Consider the following 16920-nt stretch of genomic DNA (forward strand, 5'->3'; position numbering starts at 1 on the left):
CTAATTACTGTCAAATCCTACAGTCATCGATCATGGCTCTAATGCAAGGTAAATTGGCCATTGCTCTTTTCTATTCTTATTTATTTATTTATTTATTTTATTTTTATTTTTCAACGAGGAATTATGCAGTGGAGCTTTTGATCTTTCAAGGCTGCTAATGCGCCTCCAAATTGTTGATTTTAGGGGTTGTGCAGGTAATTGCCTGATCTTTGTATGAACAATCAACTTCTAATCTACTGGAGATGATCTCATGGATTCTATCGTGTACCACCAAAAATGGAAAGAGGTTACTTCTATTCTGAAGATATCTTTTTGTGCTTTTACACTTTCTGCATTTTGTTCCTGTTCCTTTTTATAACCGATTTCTGTCATCAGAAATGTATTGGTAGATTGTTATTTTTAGATGCTTTTATGCTTTTGCGACGAACTTCCTTAGAGCTGGTGGATGCTGTTGGCCTGTCATTGTTTTATAGGAGATTAGAAATAATGAGATGGGTTACAATACCACTCATTGCCAATTCTATAGCCACTAACATGACTAGTTATGCAGAATGCTTGCGTCTTCTTCCCCTTGAATGAAATATGGTAAATGGTGGGACTTTTTAGATGGTAACAATTTAGGGACTAGATCTTCACTATAAATCTCCTTCAGCATTGACGTCAAAGGTTTCTAAGCATTTGCTTTATGTCTTTTGGAAAAGAGGACACACTGTAGATCACTTTATTTTTTTGGGCTTTCTTGGGTATTTCAAAGAATATTTATAAGTTGTCAGGGGGGATGGAAAGGAGGTCGATTTTATCGCATGGTGAATTTTTGGACAATGCTACCTCTGGCTTTAACACGAGGAAAATGAAAGGGGAGAGAATTTTCAACAACAAAGTGGAAGCTCCAACAAGGTAAAGGAGACGGACAAAATATTAGGTGGATAGAGTTTCAGGGTTTGTTGTTTGCTTAGCAAGTAACTGGAGGTGTCAGACTTAGAAAGGAATTAGACAACAGTGAAAGAAATTGAGAATAGAAATGTAAAAGTAACTCCAAGATGCAGTTTACCTTTTCCAGCCTTTGTGTTAAGATCAAGTGTAGCATCCATTCTTATCAGTTTAATATCTGATACATGGTAAACTCGGTCCACATGATATTAAATTATTTTTGTAGGGGAGGGCCCACCACAGTAGCTTGCTACTAGGGCCCTCAATCATCACCCATGCCTTGCCCTACTGCAAGACCCTAGTGACCCCTTGTAAAAGATTTCTTTCTTTCTTTCTTTCTTTTCTTTTTTTTTTTTTTAAAAAAAAAAAAAGAAAAAAGAAAAAAAAGAAAAGGAAACCGCCTCATGTGTTTCTCGTAAATTTAGTGAGAGGTCTTTGTATTGGTCATACGGTCTTAAATAGCCACAATCGGCTCCCTTATTCTGCTTTGTCCCTTTTTTGTTTTCCCTTCGAATTTCTATGGGTCAGGGATTGTTGTAGGGCCATTTCCAGTCAAATCTATAGCTATTTCGAAGATCAAAACAGGGTTTTTATGCGTCAAATTGAAGGACTGAACGCCAAGTATCCGATTTGGGAAAAATAGAAAAAAAGGTATAAAATAAAAACTACTTCTTCTTCACTCACACACACACACACATATATATATAGGCAAAAGGTTCTATGCAGTCGAGCTCATGGAACTTCCCATGAGGTCGAGCTATGTGGGCCCCACCATGATGTATGTCGAACATCAACACCGTGCATTTGATGGGTCCCCTTTAATTTAGGTGATATCCCAAAAATCAGCCGTATACAAAACTCATGTGGGCCGTACCATCTAAAATCATGTGAAGACATGGCTAAAACATATAAAAGCACTTGCTGGGGCCCACCTGAAATTTGAATATGTCTGAAACTTGGTCTGACCCCTCATCCAAGTGGGACAGACATAATGGATGGGCTGGATTTGTGAACCAGTTCTCAGTGGGCCTAACAAATGATTCTGAATGTTTTAATGGAGGGTAACCCCTCTCAAGTTTTATATGTGGTGTGGCCCAAACAAGTTACGGATTGACTTGATTTTTAAGCCCTAGGCCTACCACGGAATGGTGCATCTGACTGATGGGGTAGATGTTCGACATGCATCACAGTGGGCCCACACAGCTCGACCTCATGGGAAGTTCTCATGAGCTCAACCGCATAGAACCATTTCCCATATATATATATATATATATATATTCTTGTTGTAATCAAGTCAAATCAACATGATAACCCCAAATCGATCAAAACATGCTTGATTTGTGTTCGATTTGGGATTTTCTGCAATTTTTTTTTACTTTTCTCGTTCTACAGTGGTATTTTTTCAAACTTTCAGAATTTTTCTTTTTAATTTTTTTTTCAACTAATTATTATAATGATGCATGAAGAGTCTTTTGATACTATAGTTCTACAGATTTCACACATGCATTGCTTAAATATCTTTTTAAACCCTTTTTTTTTAATATTTCCAAGTTATTTTTTGGGCATTTTCTAATTTATTTTTTTTTTTCAAAATAATTTTAGGGAAATTAATCAAATGTTAGATCTAGGTAACTCTATGTTTTGAAAAAAAAAAATTGAATATTTGCTGCTAGATTTTAATTATTTTTGTATTTTCTGGCTATTTTTAGACATTTTCCATTTTGTTTTTCAAAATTTCTCTTGACAAATAATAATTGATGTTGTTTAAGTGTAGATCTAAGTTCTTTGAACGTTGATGTATTTTTAATGTGTTTTTGCCATTTTTGGCAAATTGTTTTTAAAAAAAAAAAAACTTCAAAATTCAGATTGGGGAAATAAAAAATAAAAAAAAAAATTATTGGTTTTCGAACACAGATCTACCATGTTTGAGCTCTAATTTTGTTTTTGAGTGTGTGTGTGTGTATTTTTTACGATTTATTTATTATTATTTTTTACAAGAATAAATTTCAGGAAATTAACATGTGGATGGAAGGGTTGATGAATGCATTCATTTTCATCGCTTTTTTTTTTTTTTTTTTTGGTTTTTTAAATTAATATTCATAAATTTTGCATTTTTTTTTTATGTAAAAGTTGAATGTTATCATTATATTTATTTTATTGCTTTTTATTGAATGTTAGCTGTTTTATGAGTTCATATATTTAGTTAATTAGTTTATTAAACAAGTTTGCAACACACTTTCCCTTGATCTTGGTCTTTTTGCAGAGCGGACTGTTGATTGCAAATGGTATCTGGTAGATTGGCAGTGGGCTATTACTGTGATGTATTAGTGTGGTGGGTACTTGTTCAGTGGAGTGTGGACTTGTTGTGTTTGTTGGGTAACTTGGGTTGGACTGTTGTCTATTGGATATTTGGGGTTGGTGCTTGGGCTTGATAGCTGACAGCTTGACACCGGAAAAATGGTTGGGAGTGAGGACGAAGATGTAGGGCGGCGGCACGGGGTAAAAAATAGGAGGGAGTGGACAACAAATTATTTGCGAGTACTATAATAGGAATGTGAGCGGGGGCGTGTCTCAATTAAAGCAACACTTGGCCTAACAAAAGGGTTAAGTTTCTAGGTGTCCAAGTGTATGGTAGTGAGGTGCATCGTTTTAAATATCGACGATATCGGCCGATATATCCCACAATATATCTTGTATCCCACATGTGCGATACGAAACTCACAAGTAGTGCAATATATCTAACATATTCGATCCGGTGAGCATTTTCGACTTTTGGTCCTTTTTTTATTCTTTCTATAATTCATGTTAAATCAGTGTCAAATTGTTACAAATCCATGGTTTTTCATGTTTTGCATGAAAAATCATGGATTAGGAGCTTCAATATCGAGATTTTGAGGAGATGGGCCGAGTTGCGGAAAATTGGAAAATAAAAAAATAAAATCAAAATTTCCCACTTTCTTGCAAATCGGTTGCAATCCTTGTGTCCAAACATAAAATCAAACATGTATATAACCTGATCTAGTTGCTTTTGAATGTATTGCTTGTGTTTCCATACATCTTTTTACATTAATAAATTATATGAATAGACTTTGAATATACTTGCATCAATTTAGTTGGACAACGCATAGATTAGGACCCCATACAAAGAAAACCTATTATGTGCACTTATTTTTTGTAATGTTATGATATATAAATGTGTGTTGATGTCTTTTTTAGCAATCACTGAAGTTTCATTGAAAAATTCAACCAATTTCCCCATGTTTCCAACAACAGCGATACATTACATGATACAACTGATATATCCCGTGTGATAATCGATACGTATCCGTATCCCAAGGGTGTGATACTTAATGCGATACCGATATTCGAACACTGGTGAGGTGTTATTTAGGGGTTTGTGTTGTGCCTTTAGCATGCGACGGCAAGAGCCATACCCACACGGTCGACATGGGGATTATTTGCAGCAACCCACCACTACAGCCGTCAACTGATGATGAGACATAGTTACATACTCGGCTATCTTACTCAATATTGTCAGTATAGATTTGGATGATATAGCGGCGTAGATGACAATGATGATGCTAAGTAACTTCGACAATCCTTTTGGGATTGATAAGTCTAAAACACTTGGACTTAATCTTTAACACGTGAATACAGGATAGTATGTATCAGTATAAGTTATATATGTTTTACTATTGTGATTTGAATCATTTGACAGTCCAATAGTTAATAGATAATTGTATGAGTAATATATGATATCAATTTTTGGTACATATCAACAATTTAAACTCAAAAGACTCAACATCACAACTTACAATTGGTCAACCTGACATACAATGTGCTTACAAAATAATGGTCTGATACACCATTAAATGCATGTTCAGAACACAATAAAGGGAAGAAAAAAAAGAAGAAGAAGAAGAAGAAGAAGAAGAATGCTAGTGATACATCACGCCGTATCATATCGCCTTTTGGCTGGGCTGATATGCCCGCCGATACCTATATTCAGAACCATGCCCTTGAACAATGCTAGTGTAGTGTGTTTTTTTTTTTTTTTTTTTTTTTTCCTTCTTATTATTATTAGTATTATTTTAATGTTTAATGATTACCATCTTTTATCCACTTCCAACACATTACCATCTTTTATCTTTTAGATATCTTTGCATATAATAATTATTTTTAGGTTTATTGTTATCTTTATTTTTTATTTTTAGATTATTCTACATATAATTAATTAGAATATAACTTGTGGATAGATTTAATAATTTCAAATATTTGCACAGATGTGTTGGCAAACATGATTTTGAAAGTAGCATCTCATACTTCTGTCCAACCCTATCATGTTAAAATTGCAAACGTATTAACCCAATTAGAGGTGGGCATCAATTCGAGTTGGACCGAGTTAGGTCCAACCCGACTCAATCTAGTTTTGAAAATTGCCTGACCCGAACTTGATCCGACTCGGTACTGAGTCCAGCATGCCCGACTCAATCCGAGTCCGGGTCTGGGCTCGGCTGATCTGAACCGAGTCCAACCCGGTCAGAAATACCAAGTCGGATTGAGTTGGCACCATTTCAGATGGACGGAGGGGATAAAATGGATGGACAAAGGAAATAAAATACATAAATCATAGCGGACCTCATAGAGTTTACTCAATACGCGTAACCCGCTTCCTTCCATCTCCACAATTTCCTGTGTGTGGTCCATCCTCTTAAAAAAAAAAAAAAAAAAAACCTCAAGGCAGACGGGATGGCCGATGGGTGCCGAACAGAAAGGGGTTGGGTTTTTCGGATCGGGGCGTGCGGCGGGTAGGGTAGAGAGGATTAGGAATTAGGTTTTTTAAAAATATATATACCATACCCGACAACTCAAGTCGAGTCAAGTTTCGGATCAAGTCGAGTCTGACAGATCAGATCGGGTTGGGTTGAGTTAGTGGGTAACTCAAACTCGACTCGGTTTGAGTTCGGATTGGGTGAAGCCTACTCGGTTCGACTCACCCATTCGGTTTGGGTCAAGTTAGGCAAGTCGAGTCAGTTTGTGCTCAAGTCTAAACCCAATAGTGGAAGGTCCTCCATCAAAATGTCATCATATGGACCTCCTTTGTCTAACCACTTCTGTTTTTTGGTAGTCAGTCCATGCAGACTTGGGCCTGAGTCTCCCCTCTTGAAGGGGCATGCAATAACCAACACAGCTAATGAGTTGGAGGTTTTGTATGCTACCGTTTACCCTGAAATATATGCGCAATCCTGGAGTTCGTCATTTACTTCTGACAAACTCCAGTTATCTTTGCCCTGAAACATCTCAGTATGGCCACATGCAAATTTGTCACCTGCGAAGGACATTTGAACCATGGATCAGGTGGGGCTGTAATATTAGACTTTCTATGTTTTTGTGCATGTCTGCCCTAACTGATCGTTGATTGGCCTGGTATTTTTGCTGAATGATACAGTGGGTCCAACTTTATTCTTGATCTTGTGCTTCCTTTTGTAAAATCTAAACTCAATTTAACTCTATAGCTCATCTCTAGGAATCTTGGTTAGAGGTTTGATGGCCCTACATACACCACCTCTACAAGTGGACATGGGTGCCTGAATGGATCATGTAATCTGATCTGAAGTAAACTTCCACTCAAAGCAAAGCAAACATAATCAGCAAACATAATCAAAAGGGCAAGGTCGCTGCTACAGAGAGCCATCTATGATCTCTGCTTGCACAGCAGAGTAACGGTGCAATATTTGAAACATAATTCTAATACTGACTCAACTCGACAGCTGAGTCTAAGATTTCGAGCTGAGTTTGCAGCCATTGAAATTTTGAGAACCATCATTTCCCGCACTCCAGTCCCCTCCTGCGCCGTCTTTCTGGAACAAGGTCTCAGGGTGATATATATATATATATATACATGGGTTGAAGTATATTGACTTGGTGAATCATTCTTAAGTTTGTCTGGTTAGGTTCACTAATTTTTATTTTGGATAGGAGATGCAGATATACACAGACCACTTGTGCGGGATATCACCATGGTCCTTCTCAGCATACTTTCAAGATCCAGCCCATTCATCTTGTGGTGCCAGCTCCCCAATCCCTCATCAGGTAGGCCACGTGCACATTGAATTTGATCTATTGTTCCTCTCTCTCTCTCTCTCTCTCTCTCTCTCTCTTAATATATTGCTCGTTTTTTTCTTTTTCTTTTTTCCTTCCTTTCTTTCTAGCTATTCAAATTTCTCATACAAGTGTGGCCTTCCTGATGAGTCAACTAGTCTGATCTTTTGGCATATGTATACTTGTAGTGCGGTCTACCTGATGAATGGCCCAGATCTTGCACATGCCTTGAAGCCCCAGATCCATTTCATCAAGCAAATATACTTAAGCATTAACACGACTTTCTATAACGCATGCAGCGTTATGTGACGATCCACATGTGGGTCCACATTCACAGGACAATCGTGTATCAATTGGGGTGTCTTCATAAATAAGGTAGGGGTGTCCAGAGAATTGGTTGGTAGCAGAGGCAGCAATGCTTCCTTGTAATAGGGACAAGTGATCCTTAATTGGATTGCCCCCCCGGGGTTTTGAAGATGTCTCCATGGGCCCCACCCTCTGTTGAAAACGAAATGCTCCATTGACGGTCTTGTAATACCTGTCAAAAGGCACTGAATTGATGTATACTCTTAATGCCAGTTGTTAGGTGTTCTGATCTGTGCACTCAATGAAATTTAAGAGTTGAAGTGGAGAGTACCTCTCTATCCTCTCAGTTTTGGAGGGTGGACTGTGGCCTCGTTCATTTTGCTAATTTGGATATGTACAATGCATGATACTTCACCTACAATACCACACAAGGTAATGTTTTTTCTGCATGGCCCAGCAACAAACACGTGGGGCGCACCTCTCAAATGATCAGGATAAAAGATTTGAAATCTGAAAACTCGACTCGATTCAATGTCTACCCAGAGACTTGATTGAGTTTTAGTTGACACGACTCTATTATGTAATTATTTATTAAATTTGCCACACTAGTGAATATTCAAATAATCTAACAGATAAAAGTATTAAAACATTGCACTCATATTAAAACAACACCATGCGTCTTGCTAGTTAGTGATTTGCACCTTCTTGCTGGATCTTGTTGAGTGAGATCCAATTCAATATCAGCAGCAAGTGTCACTGGGATGGCTCAAAATTTTGCTGAGTTGAGTTGACTTGGTTAGGAATTGAGTTGACTCTTCGAGTTTTAGAACTATGATCAGGATATTCATCCTGGTGGGCTCTATTATGGCTCTATTATGGATTGGACATGCCTCAACAATCTCCTCCATTGGATGGTTCTCAGCTGTTTTGAATCTCTTTGATTACTGGTTTGTAGACGGACAGCTTGGTCCACGCACTGCATTTAAAGGAACTTTATTGGACGGAGCTCTTTGGTGCATGGACTCCGTCACAAGGGAGCGACTTGGCTATGACACGGGCACAAGCAATGTTGATGGGACCCTGACCGTAGGGCCCACCTCAATGTATGCATTGTATATACAGTCTTTTTTTTTCTTTTCTTTGTTAAAGCTTATTAGGGCGTGGTCCAAAAAATGAAGCAGAAACAGATTTCAGGTGGACCCCACCACAGGAAATAGTGATCATTGAACGTACGCCATTAAAAACTTCCTAGGGTTCACCGAAATTTTTATTGACCATCCAGCCTACCTGGATGAAATGTTAAAAATTAAAAATTAAAAAAATCACCTTGATCCAAAACTTGTGGCCCACAGGAGGTTTTTAATGGTCGATAACTACTATCTTGTGCGGGGTCCACCTGAATTTTGTATCTGCTTCATGTTTGGGACCATGCCCTAAAATAAGCTGGCAAAACAGATGAAGAGCGTGGATATATAATGCAACATGGAGGTGGGCCCTACGGTCAGGGTCCCACTCCCACCCACATTTCAGGTTTTCGGTTCACAGCCGAGTCGCGCTCCAGTCACAATGGGGTTTGCGAGGTGTATGGTCTTTCGAAAGCCGCACTGATAGGAAAAAAAATCCTAGCCATTGCGTTTTTGCCTTCTTCCCTTTGCATTTTAGCATTCATTGGAAAACTAATACTTGGATGTGTAGGATCATCCTTTTTGTTCACGGATTGGTTATCCATGATAGGGCCCACTGGTTGGACGGTCCTGATTCACCGCATCTCCTGGCACATGTACCCGATGCTACCATATCCATATAAATGTTGAAAAACGAACAGTAGCACGTGGAATCTGACCACATGGGAGAAAGGGACGCGGATTGCGTGCTGAGTATATTCTTTGGGACCTACTGTGATGTATGTGTCTCATCCACGCCGTCCATCCATTTTTGCAGCTCATTTTAGGACATAAGCCCAAAATTAAAGTATATCGAAAGCTCAAGTGGACCACACCACAGGAAACAGTGGAAATTGAACGCTTACCGTTGAAAACTTATTACGGCCTCAGAAGTTTTGTATCAAACTGTTATTTGTGTTTTCCCTTCATCCATGTCTGGATGAACTTATGAACAGGTTGGATGAGAAATAAACATCACTGTGGGCCCTAGGAAGGTTTCAACGGTGGATGTCAGTCCCCACTATTTCCTGTGGTGTGATCCACTTGATCTTTAGATATGATTCAATTTTGGGCTCGTACCCTAAAATGAGCTGATAAAACGGATGGACAGCGTGGATAAGACACATACATCATGGTGGGCCCCCACTCATTACGCAATCGGCGTCCTGGAGAAAGCAACAGGAGCACCCTGATTGGTCCATCAAAACAAGTGGCCCACCTATACTTTTGCGTGGTACCTAGTTATACCTTGTTCAGGTGGACATGAGCATTCTCTTGGGCTCAGAAAAAGAGGAAAAGATAGATATAGCTTTCATTCAAAAAGCTACTTTTCCAGCTGAATGTAGAATGTTAGATGGAGACTGTGGAGGGCCAGGATGATTGCTTTGTAAGTGGGCCAACTTGCAATCGCGTTTACTGGAAAGAGGAAGGGTAGATAGAGAAAGGTGCACTGAAATGAAAAGCAGGTGATTGCACTATGAATTTTGGGATACCCGACCCCGGAGGCTTTATAATGTATAAGTGGCTCTGCAATTCTGACAAGTGGGGCCCATGGTTCCATAATCCAAAGCGCTGGTCCGTCGTCTCCTTCCATGGATGGGCCATGACTGAAAGATCTCCTTGACTGGATAATCACAACCTTTCTAGTCGTGGCCTACAAATACACGGTTAACAAGAGGAATACAGCAACGGCCCACATTCAACTTAAGAAAAGCTGCATACTGATGATGGCTAGGATCCCCTAATGCAGGATATTTTTTGGTACATGGTACATCCACTACGGAATGCATGAGAACAACGGTTTGGATAAAAGAAGAATAGGCCCCAGTTGTCATAATTGAAAAAAAAAAAAGACCCCTTGAGGAGGAAGTATGAATTGGTGACTAAATTCTACATAGGCATGCAATGTATGAGAGAGCAGCGGTAGAAATGAGAGAAATTTACCACTGTACGACCCATTTATAGCCCATTTACCCGTTGGAGCCCACCTCATTTTACCTTTCCAGCTGTACGGACGACTTGCCAAAGGTCGAAAATGCTCCTGCTTTTTCCTTCGAGCGGATCGGCTGGTGCTCGAAGACTAGCGCTGACGCGGTTCAAAAGAAATCAAAGTCACATGGCCACACAGTTATGTATTTGTTATAAAAGAAATCAAAGTTACATGGCCCCACAGTTATGTATTTGTTATATCCACAACGTTCATCCATATTTCGAAATCATTTCGGAGCATTATCAAAAAAAAAAAAAAAATCATATCCAAAGATCAACTGGACCACAACACAAAGAGTAGCAGGAAAATTGATTTTAACCGTTGAAACTTTTGTGGGGCCCACCATAACATTTATTTCCCATCCAATCTATTCATAAGATCACAAAGACCTGGATGAAGAGGAAAAACAAAATTTGTAATGATTCAAAACTTCCGTGACCCCTAAAAGGGTTTCAACCGTATACGTAAGCGGAATAATGAAGTCGTTTGCTACGGTCAGACATATGGCTACGAATTATAACCGTAGCGATAGATACACTAATCCGTAGCTATAGAAGGCTATCCGAGGTGGGCTCGCCAAACTAGCAGCCTAATCCGTAGCTATCTGGCGGGGCCACGCCCATCTGGGGGCCCCTATGGCTACGGATTATAACTGTAGCCATAAACAGACTATCGTGACAACAGTCTGTGCATTTTTTTAAAAGTTTTTTTTTTTTTAAATGGAGAACTTTATTCTACCTATAATTTTCACTAACGCAAATTTATATAAATATGTATGTATATGCATATAAATTTTTTTTCTCTCTTTTTTCATTTCTTTCTTTATTCATTTAACAAGAATATCTTCTAAACTAAAATTAGTTACTTGATGTACCCTATATGATTTTGGGTAAGAGAAGCTACTTTAACCAACCAACCTAGTTATTTTTCAAGATTCCATCAGGTCGATGGTCGAAAATCCATTTCATTCACTTAACGGTCAATTTCATTCATTTCATTTACTCTGTGATCAATTCCATGCATTTCACGGTCAATTCCCTTCACTTCACAGTCAGTTTTATGAATTTCACGGTCATTTCCCTACACTTCACAGTCATCATTTCACGATCAATCCCGGCGATTCCGTTTTGATTCACAGTCATTTCCATGCATTTCATGGTTAATTCGCTTCACTTCACGGTCATTTCCATGCATTTCACGGTCATTCCCGGCGATTCCGTGTTAATTCACGGTCATTTCCATGCATTTCACGGTCAATTCCCTTCACTTCACGGTCATTTCCACGCATTTCAAGGTCAATTCGCTTCACTTCACGGTCATTTCCATGCATTTCATGGTCATTCCCAGCAATTCCATGTTGATTCACGGTGATTTTCACGCATTTCACGGTCAATTCCCTTCACTTCATGGTCATTTCCATGCATTTCATGGTCAATTTACTTCACTTCACGGTCATTTCCATGCATTTCACGATCATTCTCGGTGATTCCGTGTTGATTCATGGTCATTTCCATGCACTTCACGGTCAATTCCCTTCACTTCACGGTTATTTCCACGCATTTCACGGTCAATTCGCTTAACTTTACGGTCATTTCCATGCATTTCACGGTTATTCTCGACGATTCCGTGTTGATTCACGGTCATTTCCACGCATTTCACGGTCAATTCCCCTCACTTCATGGTCATTTCCTCGCATTTCACGGTCAATTCGCTTCACTTCACGGTCATTTCCCTTCACTTCACGGTCATTTCCATGCATTTCACGGTCAATCTCGGTGATTCCATTTCATTTCACGGTCATTTCCATGCATTTCATGGTCATTTCCACGCATTTCACGGTCAATTCGCTTCACTTCACGGTCATTTCCATGCATTTCACGGTCATTCCCGGCGATTCCGTGTTGATTCACGGTCATTTCCACGCATTTCACGATCAATTCCCTTCACTTCACGGTCATTTCCACACAGTTCACGGTCATTTCCCTTCACTTCACGGTCATTTCCATGCATTTCATGGTCAATTCGCTTCACTTCACGGTCATTTCCATGCATTTCACAGTCATTTCCACGCATTTCACGGTCATTCCCGACGATTCCATGTTGATTCACGGTCATTTCCACGCATTTCATGGTCAATTCCCTTCACTTCATGGTCATTTCCACCCATTTCACGGTCATTCCTGGCATGGATATGACCGTTAATCAACACAAAATCGCCGAGAATGACCGTGAAATGCATGGAAATGACCGTGAATCAACATGGAATCGCTGGGAATAACCGTGAAATGCGTGGAAATGACTGTGAAGTGAAGGGAATTGACCGTGAAATGCGTGGAAATGACCGTGGAGTGAAGCAAATTGACCATGAAATGCGTGAAAATGACCGTGAAGTGAAGGGAATTGACCGTGAAATGCAAGGAAATGACCGTGAATCAACACAGAATCGCTGGGAATGACCGTGAAATGCATGGAAATGACCGTGAAGTGAAGCAAATTGACGGTGAAATGCGTGGAAATGACCGTGAAGTGAAGGGAATTGACCGTGAAATGCATGGAAATGACCGTGAATCAACACAGAATTGTCGGGAATGACAGTGAAAGCATGGAAATGACCGTGAAGTGAAGCGAATTGACCATGAAATGCGAGGAAATGACCGTGAAGTGAAGGGAATTGACCGTGAAATGCATGGAAATGACCGTGAAGTGAAGCGAATTGACCGTGAAATGCGTGGAAATGACCGTGAAGTGAAGGGAATTGACCGTGAAATGCATGGAAATGACCGTGAATCAACACGGAATCGCCGAGAATAACCATAAAATGCATGGAAATGACCTTAAAGTGAAGCAAATTGACCGTGAAATGCGAGGAAATGACCGTGAAATGCGTGGAAATGACCGTGAAATGCGTGGGAATGACCGTGAAATGCGTGGAAATGACCGTGAAGTGAAGCGGATTGACCGTGGAATGTGTGGAAATGACTGTGAAGTGAAGGGAATTGACCGTGAAATGCATGGAAATGACCGTGAATCTAAACAGAGTCGCCGGAATTGACCATGAAATGCATGAAAATGACCATGAAGTGAAGCAAATTGACCGTGAAATTCATGGAAATGATCGTGAAGTGAAAGGAATTGACCATGAAGTGCATCGAAATGACTGTGAATCAAAACGGAATCGCCGAAAATGACCGTGAAGTGAAGTGAATTGAACGTGAAATGCGTGGAAATGATTCATGGTCATTTCCATGCATTTCACGGTCAATTCCTTTCACTTCACGGTCATATCCATGCATTTCACGGTCATTTCCCTACACTTCACGGTCATTTCAATGCATTTCACAGTCAATCCCGGCGATTCCGTTTTGATTCCCACTCATTTCCATGCATTTCACAGTCAATTCCCTTCATTTCACAGTCATTTCCATGCATTTTACTGTTGAGGGTCAAATATTGCATATTAGACCCCAGTTACTACCTGGGTTTACGAACATGATACTGTTTAATGGCTTATTTTAATCGTGTTTGTACTGCAAGGTGAATTCTGAGCTTGAACTAAAAAAGGTACTAAAAGCATAGATTTAACGCTCAAGACACCTGAAGGAATAGACCCCAAGGGACCGAGATCGACCGATTTACATGCCAGAAATCCAAGAAAATTGAGAAACTCAAGCTTAAGTGGCCTGAAAGTCAACTAGAATGTAAGATCACAGTGTTTCCACCATCCGTTCGGCTCGAAACTTCATACATGGTCTGAGGGACATAAATTAACCATACAAGTCAAATTTGAGTCATTAGATCCCTATGAAAGTGGCCCAAAGGATAGATCAGACAATAAACCATTGCTTTTGGGCCCACTTGATCTCTGGATATGCTGAAAACTTGGGATCGACCCATTAACTTAGCTAGAAGAACAAATGGATGGATTGGATTTCTCAAAACCATCACGGTGGACTCTAATTGAGATTGTGTGTGTATCATGCACAGGGGTACTCGTTGTGCACCGGACCAGCCCGTTCGATCCAAGTCGGTTTGACCAACCATATCCAGAAACGGAAATTTCCATTTTCGTTGGCGTGAAACAGGGGTACCGTTGGATCATTAGTGGGCCTCCATCATGGCCCATGAAAAATATCTGAACCGTCCATCATGTAGAGGCGCTAGTTCTGGTCAGAACCATGCTTACTATTTTCAGCCATACACGCGCACGTGCCGGCCACAACAATCATAAGAAATTAATTTGCAGCCATTGGAGCAAGATCACTTCAGTGGGCCACATCTATAGACATTCAAAACTGACCATTCTCGACCGAAATTCCGAGGGGAATCCGGTGGACGGTGTGGATTTCTCTAAAAAAATTCTTAAGTGGGCCCCACCGAGAGTTCAGCGTCGGCTCGCGTACAGAGCCTGTGTCCATGAAAAAAGGGCAATTTCGGGACTTTATGGTCCACTGCCTTTGATCGATTCAACGATCTAGACTATCCAGAGGATGCAAAAGGTGTGGCCAACTCCATCCACGAAGCCAGCTTTCAACAATAGGCTGTACAACCATCCCGAAAATCAACAAAAACGCAAGGTATTTTTGAGTTTTTAAGCTGCGTACCAACTGTTGCTGCGAAAGCTCTCCTACCGCCCTTCATAGTTATAAAGAGAAAAGAAATGAGAGAGGAGGAGATCTGGGCTGGACGTTAAGCACAGAACGAGGGAGAGAGAGTAGAGTTATTTTTTTCTTTTTCTTTTTATTTTTCTTTTGTTTATTTTATTTTTGTTTAAGGGATTTAGCCTAATCATGTTGCTAGGCTAAACCTCTTAGCTAGGGCTAAGAGGTGAAGCTTGTAGCGTGATTGGGGTGTTAGTTTTGCTTTGATTCATGGTTATTGAACTCTTATGGATTCTAGTTTGATTATTAAGGAATACTTTTAGTTTTTAATGGTTTATTGTGACTCAAATTACAGTAGATCTGCAATAGCTTTGAGTATGTTCTTTTCATTATGAGATTGTGAACTTAGGAGGCCCTGTTGTTCGCCATCGTCTCATGGGCATGGTTGGGTGATGGAACCCTTCCTAACTTTCACAATTCTCTCATGATTGGCTGTGAGATTGGTAAATTGCTGTTGTTTGCCATAGTCTCCTGGGCATGGTTAGGTGACGGAATCACTTCCAAATCTTCACCAATCTTATCTGTTGATGATTAGATTCATGAGAAGTTTAGAGATCTGACAAATCTCTTCTTACCAACTGGATAAGATAGGACTCTGATTCCAGTTGTGTCCCTGAATCAGTGCAAGGTAACTTCCCAATTGCTACAAGTGGATCCTTGGCACCCTAGTTTCCTACCTCTGAATTCTTTAAGTTTTAGATTATTATTTCATCATTATTCCTCAAAATCATTCGATTTAGATTTTAGCTTATTCTAGTTCTAGTTCTATTTAGTTTCAGATTACGTAAAGGTTTCAGTCCTTTGGGATTCGACCTCGGTCTCACCGAGTTTATTACTACATCACAGCCCTATACTTGGGGAGTGAACAAGTTTTTGGATTCGACCTCGGTCTTACTGTTTTATAAGATTAATTAATTTTAGAATTAGGTTAAGATTAGGATTTTACTAGCTTTAGGTTGAAGTTTATTTTATTTTATTTTTATAAACTAATCTGTTTTCCTGTTTTGTAGGATCTTGACGTAAACTTCTAATTTGGTAATCCCTTACAAAATTCTCTACCTTTTCTAATTTCTATTTTTAGAATTAGGGTTTTATTTCTTTAGAAATTTTCTAATTATAAGCTTTCTTTTTTAGAAATTTTCTATTTTCTAATTTTAGATTTAGATTCTTCTTTTAAGTAACATTCTATTTTTTAGTTTTAGAAAATTTTTCCTTTTTTTTTTTAGAAACCAACTTTCTATTTTTAGTAAGTTTCTAATTCTGGAATTTCTTTCTTTTTTAGAAACTAACTCTTCTTCTTTGTTCTTTACAAAATTTCTAATTTTAGATTTTCTGTTTTTAGAAACTAACTTATTTTGTTTTCTTTTGAAGGATTCTAACATAGACCTCTAAATTGGTAACTTATTTCTAATTATCTTTCTTCCTATTTCTAGATTTCTTATTGCTGTAGGATTTTTCCTTTAGAATTAGATTTAAAATTAAGGCTCACCATGGAAGATTGGATACATGTCTATGCTGAGATGGATAAGCAGTTTTGCGGAATGCCTGAGGGTTTTGGAATTCAACGTATACCTCAATATTTTTCTCCATCGAGAACCAACTAGAACGTTATGCTCTATCGGTTAATAGGTCCATACGCGATCATAATTTTGGAACTGTGGATTATTATCAACCATCATATTCTTCCACATATGATCAGTATGACTATAACCAGTGGAAACATCAAAATTTAGAAGACGAACCAACAACAAGTTGTAATGATTATTCTCTT

General features: G+C 39.2%; 1 protein-coding gene and 1 non-coding gene across 2 annotated transcripts in view; both read left to right on the top strand.

The window, feature by feature from the left end:
* Nucleotides 1-262, top strand: part of LOC131237452 (uncharacterized) — a 36742-nt gene extending 36480 nt beyond the window's left edge. Inside the window, exons 3-4 of the transcript XR_009167246.1 lie at nucleotides 24-48; nucleotides 195-262. The gene's annotated coding sequence lies outside the window, so the exon portion shown is untranslated. The remainder of the gene's footprint in view (nucleotides 1-23; nucleotides 49-194) is intronic.
* Nucleotides 263-1047: 785 nt separating this feature from the next.
* LOC131238055 (U2 spliceosomal RNA) lies at nucleotides 1048-1242 on the top strand. The gene has a single exon (XR_009167477.1). It is a non-coding gene; the product is annotated as a U2 spliceosomal RNA (small nuclear RNA).
* Nucleotides 1243-16920: the final 15678 nt, after the last annotated feature.

Source organism: Magnolia sinica, chromosome 2, assembly GCF_029962835.1.
Source record: "Magnolia sinica isolate HGM2019 chromosome 2, MsV1, whole genome shotgun sequence".
Classification (NCBI taxonomy): Eukaryota; Viridiplantae; Streptophyta; class Magnoliopsida; order Magnoliales; family Magnoliaceae; genus Magnolia; species Magnolia sinica.